Source organism: Myxine glutinosa, chromosome 12, assembly GCF_964187855.1.
Source record: "Myxine glutinosa chromosome 12, kmMyxGlut1.1, whole genome shotgun sequence".
NCBI lineage: Eukaryota > Metazoa > Chordata > Myxini > Myxiniformes > Myxinidae > Myxine > Myxine glutinosa.
The window spans coordinates 79,611,688-79,633,265 of record NC_136272.1 but is presented as its reverse complement, the minus strand read 5'-3'; the positions used below and the strand labels follow the sequence as shown (position 1 = coordinate 79,633,265).

General features: G+C 44.2%; 2 protein-coding genes across 2 annotated transcripts in view; both read left to right on the top strand.

Annotated features, from left to right (window-relative positions):
* The window catches only part of SHROOM2 (shroom family member 2), a 208,088-nt gene that overhangs the window by 39,453 nt on the left and 147,057 nt on the right, over positions 1-21,578 (top strand). The gene's annotated exons all lie outside the window — the stretch shown is intronic.
* The window catches only part of LOC144888467 (uncharacterized), a 790,732-nt gene continuing 776,672 nt past the window's right edge, over positions 7,519-21,578 (top strand). Inside the window, exon 1 of the mRNA XM_078766380.1 lies at positions 7,519-8,390. The gene's annotated coding sequence lies outside the window, so the exon portion shown is untranslated. The remainder of the gene's footprint in view (positions 8,391-21,578) is intronic.

The window sequence follows — 21,578 nt, the reverse complement described above, 5'->3', positions numbered from 1 at the left end:
ATCGGACTGCTCCCAATAATCAGCAAGGTCATCGCTTCTGACATCAAATCCTTCCTCTTCTCCAATGGCTTCATCTCGGATCATCAATTTGGATTCGGACCAGGTCATTCTACTCTGGACATGCTGCTTCTGCTGTCTCAACAAATGGATGGAGGTCCTCAATGCCAAACAGGAAATCAGAGATGTCTCCTTTGACATATCTCGTGCCTTCGATACGGTCTGGCATTCCACCCAGCTCACCAAACTTTCCTCATATGGTATCCATGGAATCCTCCACGCATGGCTTGCAGTCTTCTTTTCTGGTCACAGTCAACGTGTGGCCCTGAATGGAATTCTCTCTTCTCCCCTTCCTGTTCAGGCTGTAGTTCCTCAAGGCATTGTTCTGGGCCCTGTGCTTTTTCTGGTCTTCATTAATGATCTCTCCGACTCTCTGGAAAATCCTCTATCGCTTTGCTCCACTCTCTGCCGCTCCATATCCCAACCCTCAGATCAGCAGGCAGCAGCCTCTTCAATCTCTGCAGACCTGGACAATATCACAAACATGTCCCTCAATCCTGACAAATCTCACACTCTCACTTTGTCTCTCTGAAAAGACCATCTGGACAACCCTCCCATCTAATTTCTGAACAATTATCTTGAAGAAGTTCTGTCACTCAAGCTTTTGGGTCTCGATATCTGCCATGATCTTTCCTGGAAAAACCACATTTCCAAGCTGGCCTCCAAAGCCAGTCGCCGACTGGGCAATGGGCATCCTCCGTCGTGCGAGGTCCTTTCTGGGCACTTCTGAGCTCCTCACCACATACAAAGCTTTCATCCACAGCTCAATGGAGTAGTGTTCTCCTCTCTGAGCTGGTGCTCCTGCCTCACACCTAGCTTGGCTTCACACGGTTGAAACAAAAGCATTCAGAATCATTGGAATCTCCTGCGATGAAGGTGATTCTGAGGGCCTTTCACTCACTCACCGCAGGCAGGTTGGTGGTCTTTCTGTCTTCTACCGACTCCTCACCAGCCTAGCTCCCCCAGCTCTGTCTGTGCTCTGTCCCCCAAATATTCCTACAGGTCGCACAAGATCTGCCAGCAACCCTCTTATTTTTAAACTGCCAAAATAAAGACTCTCTGCTCACCTTCACTCCTTCGTTCCTCTTTTCTCCCGCCTCTGGAACAAACAACCACACTCTCTTCAATCCCTGTCCTCCCTCCATGTCTTTAAAACAGCTGTTCACCACCATCTCTTATCTTCCCCCATCCAAAACCTTGATCTTTTCTACCTCAGTTAAAACACATCAAATCCGCGTCTTTGAATACCCTGCTTCTTTTCTTGGGTTCATCGAAGTGTTCATTTGCTTTGTACCGTTTACCCCTCCCTCCTCCCCCAGCCCCCTCCCCCTTCCACAAATCTACCGGCGTCCCTGTTCTCTTCTGTTGTTGTGCTTGTGTGCTTCCCTCTCTCCCCCTCTTGTCTCCCGCTCCCTTCATTGCATGTTTTGTGCGTCTGTGCATATTTTCATGTTCAATGTGTTAGCTCTTACACGAGCCTCGATTCTGTATGCAAAAAGAAAATAGAATGTCGATGAAAGTCCTGGAAATGGTGAGACAAAACCCGTGAATGTCGGCGATAATCTCGCAAATGGCGAGGAAAATCCCGCGAATGTATGCTGCGGCATTGTTTCAATGGGGAAAAGGGGGATAGGATATAGGTTCCCAGTGGTTCCTGATTCATAGAGGAAATTTTTGGAAGTTTAAAATGTTTTCGACCGCAAATGCACATGATTACAGTTTCACAAAAAATGCTTACAAACAAAACAAAAACGACGACACCAGGTACCATTTCCAATTTATTGAAGGAATGCGCTTACAGTTTATTAAAAGTGCTTAACTCGCTTAACTATACTGTACCGTGAAAGGGGGAAAAAAACCCAAAAAAAAACACAACACCATCATGAACCGTTTAAAATTTTTATTTTACAAACACCCGCAACTTTCAAATGTTGATGTTGATGGTGATGGTGATTATAATGGTGATGAATTAAAATCCAATGAATTCCTCGAACTTTGAAGGTGACCCAAATGATGATGATGATGATGATGATGCTGCAAAATCGTGCACTAAGGGAGAGGTAGGAGAAGGTGAGGATGCTGAAAGGGTGTCAGGAGAGGGTGTTGATGGTCTTGAGGTGGACGGGGCAGGGCTGAAGAAATGGGTGATGGGGAGCTGCCAGGCAGATTGCCGCAGGTTTTGATGCAGATCTTTGTACGGGAACAGCACATCATCCAAGTCCCTCTTGAACTTGTGGTACCGAGCGTCTTGCAACATGTCCGCAATTGACTGCATGTCCTGCAGCACCTTGCCCAGGAACTAGACTGTGAGGTTTGACCTCGGCACCTCTTCCCCATCACTGCCTGCCTCCTCCTCCTCGGCAACTTTTGGAATGGCCTTAAATTCGTCCTCTGAGCAGGTTTCGGGAACGGTTCAGTATCATCATTTTCAGCATGAAGTCCCTCGTTTGCGTGTTGTCCTCGATCCATATTCTGAGAGTCTTCTCCATCCTTTCCATGTGGACATCCGGACATCGGTGACCACATTTGTATTCAATGCAGCGCTCGCTGAAACTCTCTCATGAATCGCCTTCTCCTTCTTCCGTATTTAGCGAATGGTGGATTTGTTGACGCTGTAATGCCTGCCCACAGAAGTCGCACTCTCTCCTCTTGAAAGCTGGTCAAGCAAATCGACTTTCTGGCTCAGGCACCTCACTTTCTTCTGCCTTTTGGGAGTCGACGCATCTCCAGCACTGGTCTTGCACTTGGGAGCCATGATTGAATGATGAGCAGAGTGAGAGTCAAAAATTCAGGTCTAAGCAACGGGACAAGAAGAATGATTGAGACCCAAGATACAGTCTGTATATGTAGGAATGCGAGCATTGTGGGTAGCTGCGGGAGGGGTGAATACTCTGCACATTGTTTGTGGGGGATGTTATCAGACGATGCCCTATTGAACCTATCTGCTAATTTCACTAATATATTTAATGAAGTGTTTTCATTCTTTAATTCGCGGGGTTGACTTGTTTATGCAGCTGGAGGAACATCCCGCGAAGCTCTCAATTATTAGTGGGGGGGCCAATGTAGCAGATTGAAATGCCCGGTGAAATTGCTTGTTAATTTTTGGACACTGGTTGGGCTGTCTTTAGGGATGATATAAGTTCTAGAAAAAATATGTCTCCAATTGTTTCAAGTTCTTTATGGCGGCCATTTTGGATTTTCAAAATGGCGGATGTCGAAAACGTAAAATTCCATTATCTTGGCTTCTAAATGACCTAGAGTTTCGATTCTGGTGTCCAGTTGTACATTTTTGGGGATAGAGAATTGAATGAAACCTTCTTTAATAACCTACAAGGGATAAAAATAGGTTTTTATGGCACAGCCGAACCAGTGTCCAAAATCTAACTTAATGCACATCTATCTTAATTGTTATTTGTTATTTGTATGTTCCAGATTCGTGACCCTGAGCTATGATGGAGCCAAAAAGCAAGAAAACCAAGAAAGAAACTGATTTCACACTTTGCATTCAGTGCCAGGATCCCCAAGGTGCACTAGTGACTGAGCCAGCACTGGGCTCATATGCAAAGTTTCTCCAGTTCATCCAGGAGAGGGCACGATATGGTGATGCCGACTTCAAACAGATCAGCGAACGATTAAGCTGTTTCACTGCCACTGACTTGAGGAACAATAAAGCAAAGTGGCACCGGGCATGTTATGGATCTACATGCAACACTGCTCACCTGGAGCGTGCTAGAGTTCGCCACCAGAAAGCCTGCGAACATGGCGACACCCAGCATCTTCATAAGAGGTGTGGACGTCCTTCTTCTGCACCTGCCGCTGCAAGTACCTCAGGTTCTACGCAAGACGAGACTCTTCGCTTCACACGTTCATCATCAACTCCATTCAACAGAGACCTTTGTTTCTTCTGTCAAGAGGTCACTAAGGAAAGTGTACATGTTGTATGCACGTTCAACGCAGGTAAACAGCTGAAGAAAGCTGTTGAAGAAGGCAGCAACCACAAGTGGAAAGTTCAGCTGAGTGCTGCCATCAGTGCACATGATGCTCATGCGATCGACGTCAAGTATCATCTCCCATGCTGGGTGCAGAATGTCCAACGTGCTCCCAAGAGTGGGACATCAAGTGATGACAAAGAACACATACTGCAAGAAACTAATGTTATCAAAATAGCCGCAGACATTGAGTTTGTCAGCCTTGTTCGCTCTCTACTCCAAGCTGGTGAAATTCTCAACATGTCTGACCTGAAGTCGGTTTACTCCAGGATTCTTGACAATAATGGTGTGCACAATGTCCCATCACCTACTACCCAAGGCATGAAGGAGAAAATCAACTCTCACATTGATGACGTTCACTTCATGAAACCAAAACGTCGAAACGAGTCAGACTGTGTATTCTCCACTGCCGTGCGTGATGCAGCTGTCAAAGATGCAATGACGAAGACAAATGAAAAAAACATCGAACAACTGTTTGAGAGTGCCTCTGTTCTCCGCAGTGCCATTGCTTGTCAGAACAAGCACCCATGGCAATTTGAAGGAGAAATGAACACTGATGATGCTGAAAAGCATGTACCCAAAGTACTCTATGCTTTCCTCCGCTGGCTACTGGAAGGACCAGCCACGAGCATTGAGCCAGAGACTATGCGCTCAGCCACTATTCATCGAGATGTTATAACCATCAGTCAGAACATCATGTACGGCTACAAGTCAAAACGCCAAGTCACGTACAAGCCCAAAGAGCCAGATGCACCATTCCGCCATCGCTTAGAATGGCCACAGCAGCTTGCCGTTGCCATTGTAGTCCATCAGTCCACCAGAAACAAGAAGCTTCTGGATTTCCTGCATGGGTTCGGTCTGTCTGTTGATTATAGTCGGATCTTGCGGTTGGAGACACAGCTGGCCAACTCAGTCATAGAGTCTACGACAGAACAGGGTGTATACTTTCCAAGAACCATGCGCATAGGGACGTTTGTCTTCTTTGCAGTGGACAACAGTGACTTCAATGAAGACACACCTGATGGGAAGCGGACACTCCATGCTACAGCCTGGGCACTCTACCAACGACGGGAACATGCACCCTCCACAGATGAACATAGAACACTGACACTACATGACCGAAAGGCCAGACACCGCTCACTCAAGGTTCTGACTGCTCCAGACTTTGTTCCTTGCCAAGCACCAAACAAACAATCTGCCACAGGTACCACGTATAGCTTCAAGACACGGTCAAACCCAGATCTCACCAAGCCGTACTCTGCGACGGACACAGTGTGGCTACTTTCACGCACAATCATGCGAACAGCTGAAGCTGAGGACGTACAAGACGACATCATCCCACCAGATGACCAGCTGCAAGCTGCAGAACCCCAGCATGCTGACCCTGTTGGGTCACTCGTCCACGATCCAAAACAACCACCTGGCAGTAGGATCAAGCATCACGATATCCCAACTTGGACAGCCTACAACTCACTGCTCTCCTCTTCGAAGCCTCTGACAGAGGTCAACGCCCTGCCATTGGTAGCAGCACCAGCCCATGAATGGCAAACACTGATAACAGTCTTGAAACAGACACAGCAAATCAACTGCATGGTCATGGGTCCCGATAGGAAGACAGTGATCACCTTAGACATGGCCCTGTATGAGCGAGCCAAACAGCTGGAGATGACCAGAGATGACTGCAAAGGCAAGTGGGTACTGCGACTAGGGGAGATGCACACTGTGATGGCTGCACTGAGGGCTGCTGGGAATGCCATAGAGGACAGTGGTCTTGACGAGGCTTGGTCTGAGGCTGATATCTATGGCCCAACAACGACCAGACAAATACTGGAAGCCAAGCACATGAAGAGGGCTTTGGAGGCCCACATCACCACTGTCCAAGCCCTCTTCGACCTCTATGTGGACGAATTCTTCCAAGAGCATCCCCATCTGAGGGGCCCATGTACCCAGTCAGCACAACAGGTTGCCCAGAGCTGTCATCTACACAACCGAGAGGAGATGACAAGCGCGCAGAACAACATGCTAGCTGTCCTCGAGTCAAACGAAGTCCTGGAGGCCATGGCAAAGTTTGATGAGAGGAAAGAAGCCAAGAGTCCACTGTTCAAGTTTGTGCGACGCTACATGCGGATGATAATGCTGATATACACATTCATCCATGCCACCCGTGATGGACAATTTGAGCTTCACCTGTCTTCACTGGATGAGATGTGCATATACTTCTTTGCACATGACAAACAGAAATATGCCAGGCTGACTCCCCGGTACCTTGCAGAGATGAAGGCCCTGAAGATGACAGATCCAGGGATCTACCAAGAGTTCATGGATGGGAACTTCAGTGTCCATAAGAATGAAATCCCCTTCTGTGCTGTAGGTGTGGACCATGCACTGGAGCACATCAACAGGATCATGAAGGTGACAGGGGGTATTGTGGGCATTACCCAGAATGCCAGTGCCCGCGAAAGGTTCTTTCTGACAGCACCAGAGCTGAGTAGGCTTGCTGAAGAAGCCCGTCAGATGGCTGGCTCACAATCAGCTACACGCAAGGAGCACCACGACCTATCAACCACAGTCTGGGCTCGGCAGGAAGACAGCATTCGTCGACTGAAGAATGTGATCAGAGAGTCCATGAATCCCATGACGCATGAGGGTGAAGACCTGACGACTATCATCACCAAGGTGGTGATGCCAGCTGAAGTACGGAAGGATGTCTGCAACCAAGATGAGATTGGTCAGAAAGCGTATAACATGTTTGTTGCAGAGCGCATCAACACAAATGAAATCAACCTTTGGGCCAGAATGGGAAAGGTCAAACTGAAGATGTGGAAGAGTGCCAGGAAAGCTGTGAAGCACAAACTGGCAGACAAGGTTGTAGAGCTGAAAGACGACAGGTCACTGTTTGCGCGCATGCTGATCGTGGCCCGCTCACGACCAGAGATCAACTTGAAGGATGCCATAGGTCAATATGAATTCACCGCGCTTCCATGAACCCTCTTTGCAATGGCTGGGACACTACTACCATGCACAGACAAAAGCAAGCTCATGGGCATCCTAGAAGATCTACCCAAGAAGTCAACTGGCACTGGTCAGCAGCCAGACGACGACAATCCTGAACATACTCCACCCCCTCCCAAGAAGGTGACTGTCATAGACGGCATGGCATTAGTGCAAGCAATGGGTAAGCCACAATGGGTCAAAACATGTGCCCAGTGGGCTGGCCATTTCAATGCAACACTGGACTGCAAGACCAACGGGTATGATGAAGTCCACCTCGTGTTTGACTGATATGATCTGCCAAATTCACTGAAAGAGGCCACACGGGAGAGGCGCCAAGGTGGCAAGCCGCCCACTGCTTACCACGTTCAAGACAGCACCCCGATTGGGAAACTGACAGCAAAACAGTTCCTGTCGCACACCAACACCAAAGATGAGCTAACTGTCTATCTGGCAAAGAAAGCTCTGTGTCACTTTGAGGGGACTACCAAGGTCTTCATCGTCACTTCAAGGCAGGATGTCTTCTCCAACTGCATGGATGTACAGCATCTCCGTAGCTCCCAGGAGGAGGCTGATACGAGGATCTTTCTTCACAGTCTAGATGCCGTCCGAAGAGGTGCAACACAGCTGTACATTCAGTCACCTGATACTGATGTATTCATCCTAGCACTCCACCGGTACCATGAACTATGCAAAGACACATACTTCATCACGGGTGTGGGGAACAAGAAGAGGCAAATCTCACTGGAACCAATAGTACATGAACTTGGTGTCAGGAAGGCTGCAGCCCTACCAGGATTCCATGCATTCACGGGAGCAGACCAGACTGGTCGGTTTGCCGGCAAGGGAAAGCTCACATGTTGGCAAGCCCTCAATAGGTGCTCTGTTGAGGTGGTATCTGCGTTTCATGACCTTGGGGCCTCTGAGGAGCTGAGAGCTGACACAGAAAGTGACATTGAGGCATTTGTATGCCAGCTGTATGAGCCTCGTACTACAGTTGTGGATGTGGGCAAGCTGAGGTGGAGACTGTTTACCAAGAAACAGCTAGAGGCACAGAAGCTGCCACCAACACGGGGAGCTTTACATGAAGCCATTGCTCGTGCACATTTCCAGGCCATGGTGTGGCATCAGGCTGATGTACCGGACCCCCAGCTTCCACAACCAACAGAACATGGATGGAGAGCAGAAGGAGATCAGCTGGTGCCCATCACAACCAAGGACCCTCCAGCCCCAGCTGCCATCACACATCTAATCAAATGTAACTGCAAGAAGACCCAATGCATGTCTCACTGCTCATGCAGGTCTCAGCATCTCAACTGTTCTGAGATGTGTATGTGTGGGGCAGATGAAGAGGTGTGTGGTAACACGGGTCAGGAGCGCCCCATGGGAATCGATAACACTGATGATGAGGAGGATGGAGATCCTTCAATGTAACAATGAACACTGCCAACTAAAAATATTGCACAAAGACATTATAAGTGTACATTTGAACACTAAAGTCCAGCCTTTATGTGATTTAGAAGTGAAAATGATGGAAAAAAATATATATATGTGTTGGCATAAGTGCGTGAAAATCCAAGATGGCTGCCATAAGAACCCTTTTGATCATATGTAGGTGTATAAATGTGTGTTTATTGGATTAAGTATCCGCAAATATGTACATTTGGACACCAAAATTAACACTCTAGGTCATTTAGAAGCCAAGATAATGACAATTTCGGTTTTCAACAAACGCCATTTTGATAATCCAAAATGGCCGCTATAAAGAACTTGAAAAAAATGGAGACATATTTTTTCTACAACTTCTATCATCCCTAAAGACAACCCAACCAGTGTCCACAAATTAACATTTGAATTCAACGGGAAAACATTGGCCCCCCCACTATATAGTGTGCCTAAAATTTGCGGCTGTGAAAGCTATCAAAACGTCAAACACATGGCAGCGGCTGCAGAAGCAGGTCAAGTTAGTGGCTCGTAGATGTTTTTTTGCGTACGTATATCCAGCTGCTTTATGCATGGCTGGTGAAAGATGTGTTTTATAAATATGTCAAGCTAGTGGCTCGTGGAAAAAAAAAAATTAGCCACTGCAAAACTGCGAATTTGCGGAACATGGCCGTGAAGAGGAAAAAAATCCGCGAATTTGTGGGACATTTTTCCACTACCAGAGAAACTGGTCGCATTTTATCAACCGCGAATACGCGGAACCCACGAATACGCGGAACCCGCGAATACGCGGAACCCGCGAATACGCGGAACCCGCGAATAGCTGGGTCCGACTGTACTGCATTGGAATCGTCAGAAGGAAACAGAATAAATAAAGAGCAAAGATTGAGTCATCAGGACATTGGCATAAAGTATAGTCAGTTTGTACATTGGCATTGATTTATTACTTCCCAATCAATATGTGACATTCAAAATGATAGATGAATGTTTACGAGGCCTTTTTCACATGCGCTGTCTGGGCGTTTTCAGTGACCCGGTTGTGCTCGCCGGACACTGTAACCTGCCATTTCTAACTTATAAGTGTGATTCTAAGTGCTAGCGTGAAATCTGTAATTCAAATGGTCTGTTAAATATAATTTTCATCATTTAAAATTAGCGAGGTACCTGTGCTACATATGGGTGGGAAGCCAAAAACAACACGCACACAGACACGCGCACAGACGCGAGCACAGACGCGAGCACAGACGCGAGCACAGACGCGCGCACAGACGCGCGCACCACACACTTCACAACACACACTTCACAACACACACTTCACTTCACAACACACACTTCACTTCACAACACACACTTCACTTCACAACACACACTTCACTTCACAACACACACTTCACTTCACAACACACACTTCACTTCACAACACACACTTCACTTCACAACACACACTTCACTTCACAACACACATTTCACTTCACAACACACACTTCACTTCACAACACACACTTCACTTCACAACACACACTTCACTTCACAACACACACTTCACTTCACAACACACACTTCACTTCACAACACACACTTCACTTCACAACACACACTTCACTTCACAACACACACTTCACTTCACAACACACACTTCACTTCACAACACACACTTCACTTCACAACACACACTTCACTTCACAACACACACTTCACTTCACAACACACACTTCACTTCACAACACACACTTCACTTCACAACACACACACTTCACTTCACAACACACACTTCACTTCACAACACACACTTCACTTCACAACACACACACTTCACTTCACAACACACACACTTCACTTCACAACACACACACTTCACTTCACAACACACACTTCACTTCACAACACACACTTCACTTCACAACACACACACTTCACTTCACAACACACACACTTCACTTCACAACACACACTTCACTTCACAACACACACTTCACTTCACAACACACACTTCACTTCACAACACACACTTCACTTCACAACACACACTTCACTTCACAACACACACTTCACTTCACAACACACACTTCACTTCACAACACACACTTCACTTCACAACACACACACTTCACTTCACAACACACACTTCACTTCACAACACACACTTCACTTCACAACACACACTTCACTTCACAACACACACTTCACTTCACAACACACACACTTCACTTCACAACACACACACTTCACTTCACAACACACACACTTCACTTCACAACACACACACTTCACTTCACAACGCACACACTTCACTTCACAACACACACTTCACTTCACAACACACACTTCACTTCACAACACACACTTCACTTCACAACACACACTTCACTTCACAACACACACTTCACTTCACAACACACACTTCACTTCACAACACACACTTCACTTCACAACACACACTTCACTTCACAACACACACTTCACTTCACAACACACACTTCACTTCACAACACACACTTCTCTTCACAACACACACTTCTCTTCACAACACACACTTCACAACACACACTTCACAACACACATTAACCACTTGAGATTACATCGTAGAATGGAAAACTAGTCTTGGAGATATCTGGACCAGCCTTTGCACTTTTTGGTTGTGGCAGCATTTTGTAAGAAAGTGAATACTGTAGTTGCTTCACTAAATCTCAACAAGGCTTTGTTATACACCCTTCCTTGATTAAGCACAGGGGCACTGGGGTTATCAAAGTTGTTGTCTTCGCCACTTCTATGCCTGCAATCACGAGGAATGCAAGCTTTTTGATCCCGTGAAGTCCCTGTCTTTGCTGTTTGCTAGGCCATTGTAACTCGTAAGATCCCATTTTGATTGCATGGGATACTTGCTCGGATTTTATTTGCCAATAATATGAGGCCTTTGAAATGAATGTTTTTAACCTGAGTGCTGTTAATTGCATATTTGTGTCTGCTAATATGTTCAGCACATAGGATATTTTCGATAATGCCCTCTTTTTTTTTTTTCTCTGCTAATAATTATAATCACTACTGGAATAAGCTATCCTTATGCACAGGTTAATTCCCTGCGACTTACTGATTGGTTAATTCCACCACAATTGGGAACAGCATATGTCCAGATCCAGAATTGGAGTATCAAAGTATGACTTAATACCCACTCCCACCGGGAGTGGTGATATGCCATACATATTTACATCAAGAGAATTGAGGTTCTTCCCCCCCCCCCCCCCCCCCCCCAATGCTTGAATTTTTTTTTTTTCATGCCCAAAACATTCCTGTGCATACTCCGTTTACAAACACCAGTTTTCAACTAATTCCATCCAGCGGTTCAAGAGTGCAGAGAAGTCAAACAAACAGACACGTCTCTAATTATCTATATAATAATAGCGTAAGGACTCGACTTTGTTATCCCTTTTATGCCACACCCAGTGACCCGATGCCCACGGCACTAATGGATTTACGATCTACGAACCGCGCTCTTTGTTTATCACGTACAGCCATACTCGAAAAATCTGAATTAGCCGACGTTGGGGCCCAAAAGCATCCGATTAACTGCCGATACGACGCCATCTTACGACGCCACCGTATTGGCGTCTGCTGGGCGAAGGCGAAGCAAGCCGTCCGCTGATTGGACAGGCGAAGGCGAAAGCAAGCCGTCCACTGAGTGGACAATCCAGAGCATGCATTTGTGCCGGTGTCGGCGATCGTTGTTCATATATGCACTCTTCATTCTCATATTTTTTCCTAACTCTTACTCGGACAAGCAAATCCACTATGCCATCCATAATGGTACACTCTATCCATACACCACATCCTCCCTTCCGTGGATGTTCCACGGGTTTCGGCTAGTAATAGTATGATTTATCCAGTATGTACTTTGAATGGTTGTTCTTATGGAAATACTGTATATATTATTGGCTATTCATTCAATATCGATGTTTGAACGATTGTTTATTTGTTTTTCTTTCTTCGGTGCAAGTTTTTAAATGACCTCGATTGCCTGCGCAAACTTGTGCTTCCATATGTGTCGTCCATTTTGCTGTAATGCATTTTAACTGGCCGCTTCTCAAGGGGGTTGAGCACTCGCAAGAATGCAATGTGTTGGACATTAGGTGGACAACTGAATCTTTGTTCATGATGTAGCCAATTCGGAGACAATAATGTGTTCAGTTTAGGAGCTTATGAGTCAAATTTCTGCAAATGCTTTCCCTTTATTGAAGGTCATCCTTCTGTCATATACTCTTCTGTGATCACTCTTGTGGAGTTATTTTCTCCATCATCATCATCATTATCAATCCCAATCCGAATCTTGTATCCAATTCAGAAATACTAAATATTTGGACATGTCCTTCTGTAGAACACAGATATAAACAATCGACGATACCAAGCCTGACTGCCATGCTCAATTTGAATGTTTGAATATTTTATAATAATTAAATGACGAGTCAAAATATTGTATCATTAAATGTCCATTTCCCCCTTCTTTTTTGTATTTTTATTAGTATTTTTTCCAATGCTCCTCCATGTAATACCTTTCATTGTAATCTACAATGTCTCCTTATTTTCTGGCTAATTTGCATTTTTATTCCGTACATTAATTTTGATGCATAAATACACATATTAATGTAATTTTATACAATTTTTATTTCTATATATATTTGTAAGTTTTATGAAACACTTTTAATTGTAAACTTGACAAATGTCAGTCTTCGGACTGCTTTGACCAGTGTTTGACGTTAACAATAAACCAAAATGATTGATTCATCATCATCATAATCATCATCACCATCATCAAGCTCCTACTCAGGGTTAACGCTCAAAAACTTCTTTCTTTCCATGGCTGGTAGTACACTTTTATCAACGTTCTACTGATTTCTTCCTTTGTTCTACCAGTCCGCCAACACAGAACATCACTAGCATTCACAATTGAGACTGTTTTTACATTTGTCGTTAATATTAGTTTGACTGAGGGCTCTCCCGAGACGAGCTACAATTCCACCTAGCGTGGCATGCTGACAATCCCTCACTGCTTGGTCATGGGAATGGAATTCACACTAATTAAGTATACAACAAATTTTTGCTAAATTCTTCCACAAAGTTCTCCTAACTCCAGCCACAGCATCAGGCAAGAACTGTCTCGAGTTTAAATTAATTTCTTCCTTTATTGTGATAAAGGCAGTATGAGCTATGTTAAGTTGTGGCAAATACGGTGTCTTTTTGAACTTCTTTCTCATATTTTGTGTTAACCTTACTCTCATTTGAGTATACAATGAGTCATTCTTCCCTGGTCAATGCAATGCCTTTGTGCTGTTGGTGATTGTAACATATGTTGGTAAGAGGGATGACTGCGTTCAACATTCCAACTCCTGGCATAGGCCTTTCGATGTCCTGGTGAATGATGCCCTTTTTTTCTCTTTTGAGTAGCGCCATTTTTTTTTTTTTTTTTTTGAATACAAGATCGAGGCTCGTGTAAGAGCTAACATTAATGACAAACGGACACATAAGATTAACTGAAATGATTAACATAACTGGAATGGCAGTATTGTTTTCAGTGCCCCTGCTACCTGCAAGGGTAATTGAATAATTGTTAATCTCGGGAAAGTTGTGGCCATTTTTACAGAATAAAAATCCTTATTTTGTAGAAACATCCTTCTGGTGAAACTCCCAAAATCCAGACTCACTGTTCACCTACACTCATTTGTTCCTCTTTTCTTTCTTTTTTTCTTGCTTGTGGATCCAACTTCCTCAGTCTTTTCAATCTCATTCTTCCCTCTGGGGCTTCAAGACAGCTGTTCACCACCATCCCCCCCATCCAAATCATGATCTTTTCTAACCCATTAACCCTCCCCAAGTCCATCTCCTTCCAAGTTTCCAGTATGTCCTTTCACTTCTGTGATTGAAACTTTGTGGCTGTATGCATCTTGTTCATCCTGTGTTCTCCCCTTGGTCTCATTCTCCCACCGTTCCTTGTGGCCAAGTCTGCCTTTATTTTCACCCTCAACCCTACTGCTCGCGTGTCCCACCTCTTTCTACTGTTCCTTTACTTCTGTGATGCGCTGACCTGTTTTATGTTCTAGCTCCTCCATGAGGCTCGAGACTGTATACAAAAAAAAGAAAAATATCTTCTCCAGAAAAGACCTTGAGTAAGAGAAGCAAGCTGCATGTTGAGAGATTTGTGACAATATTGCACGGTGTAAGCACTGAATGAGACGAGAGATGAAACTGGCTAATATTGTTTTTGTTTTGTTCGTATGAACCTCCAGTCTATACATCTTGTTTCTACAAACAAGATAATAAATAGTGATATAATACTTTTGCTTCTCATTTCTGTTATTACTTCCCGAAATGATCCAAGCATATCTCAAACCGATTTACCATCGAGGCAGATTTATTAATCCTTCTTGGCAGCAGTTATGCTTGCCATTATTGTCACGTGTGTAGGAATAAAGTGACTGCAAATAGAGGTCGGTAAGGTACTACATTTACCTCTGCCACCGAAGGTTTTTTCCTCTCTGTTTGTTTGTGAACATGATATCTCAAAAAGTTGTGGATGGATTCGGACGAAATTTGGTGGAGAAGTAGTGGATGCGACATGGATAAAATGATTAGATTTTGGTGAAGATCCGGATCCGGATACGAGAATTCTTTTTTTTCATTTTGAATTGATTCTTTACCATTGAGTGACAGGATCAAAAACTATATATAGCATGATGTTTCAAAAAGTCAAACAGTTGAGGATGACTTGTGACAGAACTTGGTGGATGAGTTGGGTAAGTGGAAAGAACAAGCCAATTAGCTTTTCTGAAACCAGATCCATATCTGACCTATCGGTGGGATACAAAACGTAAACTGGTCAGCCGGTTGGAGGCATGCTCTCTACCGAGTGCTGTTCTAGTTACCTCTGCCACCAAAGGTGGATGGGGTTATGTTTTCACCCCTGTCTTTCCGTTTGTCCGTTTGTGAACAAGATATCTCAAAAAGTTGTGGACGCATTCGGCCAAAATTTGGCAGAGATGTAGCGTATGTGACAAGTAGATTTTGGTGAAGATCCGGATTTGGATCCGGCTACTACAATATTTTTGATTCTTCACCATTGGGTGATCGGGCCAAAATCTCAAAAACTTGTGGATGGATTTGGACGAAACCTGGTGGACCGGTTGGGTGTCTGACAAGGACAAAGAGATTCGTTTTTGGTGAAGATCTCAATATGGATTCGGATATGAGGGTTATTTAATTTTTTAAGCGATTCTTCATTATTGGGAAATGGGGCTAAAACCAACATATAGTAGGATATCTCAAAAAGTTATGGATGGATTTGGATGAAACTTGTTGGACAAGTTGTGTGTGTGTGACAAGGAAGAATCGATTCTATTTTGGTGAAGATCCGGATCCAGCTAGTATAATTTTTAGTAATTCTTCACCATTGAGTAAAACCACCTTTTAGAGGCCATTTTTCCCCGCAAAGCGGGGGTTGGCCTTTTTCGGGAACCGTGGTTGTTGTTGTTGTTGTTGTTTTTCGGTCCCCTTTTTGAAGCGATGTTTTACGGCTGGATGCCCTTCCTGACGCCAACTGTTTTTGCCGCCTTTAACGACAAACAGGGAATTACCAGTGAACTGGTACTCAATTAGCCGACCTCGGAAGGATGACAGGCTGAGTCAACCCCCCTGGTGTTAATTCGGCAATCGACCGGGATTCTAACCCAGGATCCTAGGATCCTAAGCCGGCACCCTAGGCGCTAGCCCAACACCGCACCCTTCATCATTGAGTGATATGGCCAAAATGATATGTAGCAGGATATCTCAAAAAGTTGTGGATTGATTTGAACGAAACTTGGTGGATAGGTTTTGTGTGTGAAAAGGACTAGTCGTTTCGATTTTGGTGAATATCTGAATATGGATTCGGCTACAATACTACTGTGTTCAAAAAGTATCCGACCTTTATTTTTCGTGCGTAAAAAAAAAAGAAGCTAGGGAGGTGTTGATTGGTGCACGTATGTAGGCGATCCTAATGCGCACGCGTGAATTTTTTCCCACCTGCAGAAGCCGTCATTCGACGGCAGACCGCCGATGAGTGAGGACATGTAAGTGAGCGCCGTCGGATTTTCGTTTTTGACAAAATGACGGAAAAACTTGAACAACGCTACTGCATCAAATTTTGTGTAAAGTTTGGCGATTCCCAAGTGAAACGATCCGCAAAATTCAACACCGTTCATTCCATTATGAAGGAGGATTTGGGCTTCAGGAGAATCTCAGCGAAGTTCGTACCAAAGCTGCTAACGATTGAGCAGAAGCAACTCCGTTTGGAGATCGCACAGGACATGCTGGAGACTGTGAACAGCGATCCCAGCTTCCTCAACACAGTGATCACTGGCGATGAGTCCTGGGTTTATGGGTACGACCCAGAAACCAAGTTGCAGTCATCACAATGGAAGCATCCAACATCCCCGGGGCCAAAAAACACAAAATTTGATGCAGTAGCGTTGTTCAAGTTTTTCCGTCATTTTGTCAAAAACGAAAATCCGACGGCGCTCACTTACATGTCCTCACTCATCGGCGGTCTGGCGTCGAATGACAGCTTCTGCAGGTGGGAAAAAATTCACGCGTGCGCATTAGGATCGCCTACATACGTGCACCAATCAACGCCTCCCTAGCTTCTTTTTTTTTACGCACGAAAAATAAAGGTCGGATACTTTTTGAACACACTACGTAATTATTTAATTTTAAGTGCTTTTTCACCATTGAGAGATCAGGTGAAAAGCGATTTTTAAAAAAACATGATATTTTAAAAAGTTATGGACGATTTATGAATGAACTTTGTGGACGAGTTGGTTCGGTGACGAGAACAAGTCGATTCGATTTTGGTTCATGTCTCAATCCAGATCCGGCCTATCAGCAAGATACAAAAGTAAACTGTTCACCAGGTGGAGGTATGTTCTCTACTGAGTGCCGTTTTAGTTTAAATCTGTAATCATTACTCGACTACCAGGAAAACTTGATCAGGGGTAAAGTTTCCAGCTATTTGCTGCTTCTTGATTTTAAAGATCCCCGAGCCTTACAGCAAGCAAGGATATTACATGGTTAACTTTTGTTAAGCTGATTCCTTGATAAGTGTAATTGATTTGAATTTGGAACTGTCCAAACTCTACTCCTATGGTATCTCTCTACTACTCCTAGACTCTACTACTCCTAGAGGAAGTCCAAACTCTACTCCTATGGTATCCATGGAAATCTCCATGCATGGCTTGCGGACTTCCTCTCTGGTCGTAGTCAACGTGTGGCCCTGAATGGATTTCTCTCATCTCCCCTTCCTGTTCAGGCTGGAGTTCCCCAAGGCAGTGTGCTGGGCCCTGTGCTTTTTCTGGTCTTTATCAATGATCTCTCCGACTCTCTGGAAAATCCTCTCTATCTCTTTGCTGATGACTCCACTCTCTGCCGCTCCATTCCTCTTCCCTCAGATCGGCAGTCTGCAGCCTCCTCACTCTCTGAAGACCTGGACAAAATCACAGACTGGTCAAACAAGTGGAACATGTCTTTCAATCCTGACAAATCTCACACTCTTACTATGTCTCTCCGAAAAGATCGACTGGACAACCCTCCCATCTACTTTCTCAACAATCCTCTCCAAGAAGTTCTGTCGCTGCAGCTTTTGGGTCTCACTATCTGCCATGATCTTTCTTGGGAAAACCACATTTCCAAGCTGGCCTGCAAAGCCAGTCGCCGACTGGGCATCCTCCGTCGTGCGAAGTCCTTCCTTGGCACACCTGAGCTCCTCACCACGTACAAGGCTTTCATCCGCAGCTCAATGGAATACTGCTCTCCCCTCTGGGCTGGTGCTCCTGCCTCACACCTAGCTCGTCTTCACGCTGTTGAAAGCAAAGCATTCAGAATTATTGGAATCTCCCGTGATGAAGCTAACTCCAAGGGCCTCTCACTCACTCACCGCAGGCAGGTTGGTGGTCTTTCCGTCTTCTACCGACTCCTCTCCGGCCTTGCTCCCCCAGCTCTCTCTGTGCTCTGTCCCCCAAATATTCCTACAGGTCGCACAAGATCTGCCAGCAAGCCTCTGATGGTTAAACTGCCGAAATCTCGGCTCTCTGCTCACCTTCACTCCTTCATTCCTCTTTTCTCCCACCTCTGGAACAAACTCCCACACTCCCTTCAATCCCACTCCTCCCTCCAGGTCTTTAAAACAGCTGTTCACCACCATCTCTTATCTTCCCCCATCCAAAACCTTGATCTTTTCTACCCCCACTAATTCACCCCAGATCCACCTTGTTTGTAATTCCAACTTCTTTCCTGGTAGTCCTGGCAGTGTCCATATGTTTTATGCCTCTCCCACCCCCTTTCCCATGCCTCCCCCCCAAAGCCCTCTCCCTCCCACAGATCTCTCGATGTCTCCATGTCTCTCGGTTCCTGCTCTAAAATGTTGTGTTGTGTTGTGTTGTGTTTGTGTCCTTCCCACTCTCTCCCCATCTTGTCTACCGCTCCCGATGTTATTTGTTCTATGTGTAGGTTATGTGTCGGTTTGTCGGTTTGTCTTTCTGTGTGATAAATGTTCGCTCTTTCACGAGCCTCGATCTTTTATACAAAAAAAAAAAAAAAAAAAAAAAAAAACTAATTTGTGGAGTATCACTCAGTGTGTGTTTGTCTTGTCTAGCGAATGCATGTGCACGTATGCTCTGCGTCTGGGAGGTCTGTGGTTCAAACCCCAGAAAAGTCCTACCAAATAATATATAACTTAAGGAAATAGTATGTGCTGCTTTCTTGCTTGACACTCAGCATTTAAGAAGATAGAGCACAGACAACCAATGCTGGGAAGGCATAGAAAAACCAACCAGTGTAAACCTTGCCAAGAAACTGCTTTGGTAACACCGACATTCTATGTAGAGTGTTATACAGCATGTACTTTTGGTGCATGGTGGCTGAAGGGGACTTGTAGCGTTAGAATTCTCTTGTGCAGTGCCAAAAGAAAGTCTACACCCCCTTTCAATTTTTAAAACTTTTGTTACCTTGTAGCCTGGAATTAATTGTCATTAAATCAGACTTTTCCACCTTTATTTACATATTGTAACCCCCAACTTCATAGTCAAAAACAAATTCTATAAACTTCAGAAAATTAATTAAAAATACAAAACTAGAATATCTCGGTTGGATAAGTGTCCACCCACCTGAGTCAATACTTGGTTGAAGCACCTTTCACAGCAATTACAGCTGTGAGTCTGTTGTGATAGATCTCTACCAACATAAGTTGTGAACCAAAAGAAACTTGTCAGAACAGAGGGTATTTCAACCAAACATGGCACAAGTATAGACTCCAATACAGAGATGACCTGCTTCAATCTTGGATTCAACAGGTCATGTGCCCTTTGAAAAAAATACATTTTGCAGATCATAACCCGAGTTTGAAGCATCTCTTTTCTCACACGCTCGCTCCATTTCTCATCTGACCTTTAATTTTTTATGTGACCTTTAATTGAGGTCAAACGTAAGTGTGTTGACTTCTAACGTGGATGGAGATATACCTTTGACACATTTGCTTCACATTATATTTTCTACTTGATCGTATATATTTTTCAATCCTTTCTTCTTTACAGGTTTGGGTTAAATATGAATAAATGAATGAATGAGACAAAAAATCCATTATGTCTTTGGCCAAGGATAGATCTGTCATTTTGCAAATCTTTGCATCCAGCCTGAGTGATGGGGCATACTGGGGTGTGCTATAAAAAGGACAACTTGGCATGGCTGAGATGATCCATGTAACCGTTTGCTTTATTTTTAATTTATGTATATTTGCAAAATATGTATATTCCATTTTTGGCAAATGTGTATTGCAATTTTTATACGAGTACATTGTACTTCAAGAACACACTTTTGAAAAATATGCACTATCGTCAAAAAATATGTATAATTAAGTAAAATAATAATATATAATTAAGTAGAAAATATAACATGAAGCAATTATTGTGTCAAAGGTATGTCTCCATCCTTATTAGATGTCAACACACTTACGTTTGATCTCAATTAAAGGTCACATGAGAAATGGAGAGAGAGTGAGAGAGGAAAAAAACATAAGTAGAAAAGAGAAAACATCAGATGCTTCAAACTCAGGTTATAATCTGCAAAATATTTTTACACATCTGGATTTAGGAAGTTTCTCCTATTCTTCATTGCAAATTTGCTCAAGCTCTGTCAAGTTGGATGGTGAGTGTCAGTGAGCAGCAATGTTCAAGTCTTTCCACAGATTCTCAATGGGATTCAAGTCTTGGCATTGGCTGGTCCACTCAAGGACTTTCACGTTCTTGTCCTGAAGCCATTCCAGTGTTGATTTGGCTGTATGCTTGGGATCATTGTCCTGTTGTGGTACTAAAGTATTTGCCGCAATCTAAGGTCTTTTGCACTCTAAAACAGGTTCTCCTCAAGCATTTGCCTGTATTCTGCTCCATGCATTGTTCCCTCGATCCCTACAAGAATTCCAGTCCCTGCTGCTGAAAAGAATCCGCATAGCATGATGTTGTGACCACCATGTTTCATGGTCGGGACGGGTTAGATGAATGATGAGCTGTGCTCGGTTTCCACCAGACATAGTGCTTTGCATTCAAGCCAAAGAGGTCAATTTTTTTTTTATCTCAATAGACCACATAATATTTTCCATCATGCTCTGAGTCTTTCATTTGCCCTTTTGCAAACTCCAGGTGTGCTGGCATGTGCATTTTCTCAGGAGTGGCGTCCGTCTGGCCACTCTCCCATAAAGCCTAAATTTGTAAAGTCCTGCAGTGACTGTTGTCCATCCAGCCATCTCAGCCAAGAAACTCTGTAGTTCTGTTAGCATGGTCATTGGGTACTTGGAAACCTCCCTGCCCAAGATCCTTCTTACCCGGTTGCTCAGTTTGGTCGGACGGCCAGCTCTCTGAAGAGTCTGGGTAGTTCCATATTCCTTCTATTTCCTAATTATGGAGCTCACTGTGCTCTTGGGAACTTTCATAATCTAGAAATTGTTTTATACCCTTCCCTAAATCTGTTTTTCCTCACAATTCTATCTCGGAGTTATACGGACAGTTCCTTGTACTTCTTGGTAGAGTTTCT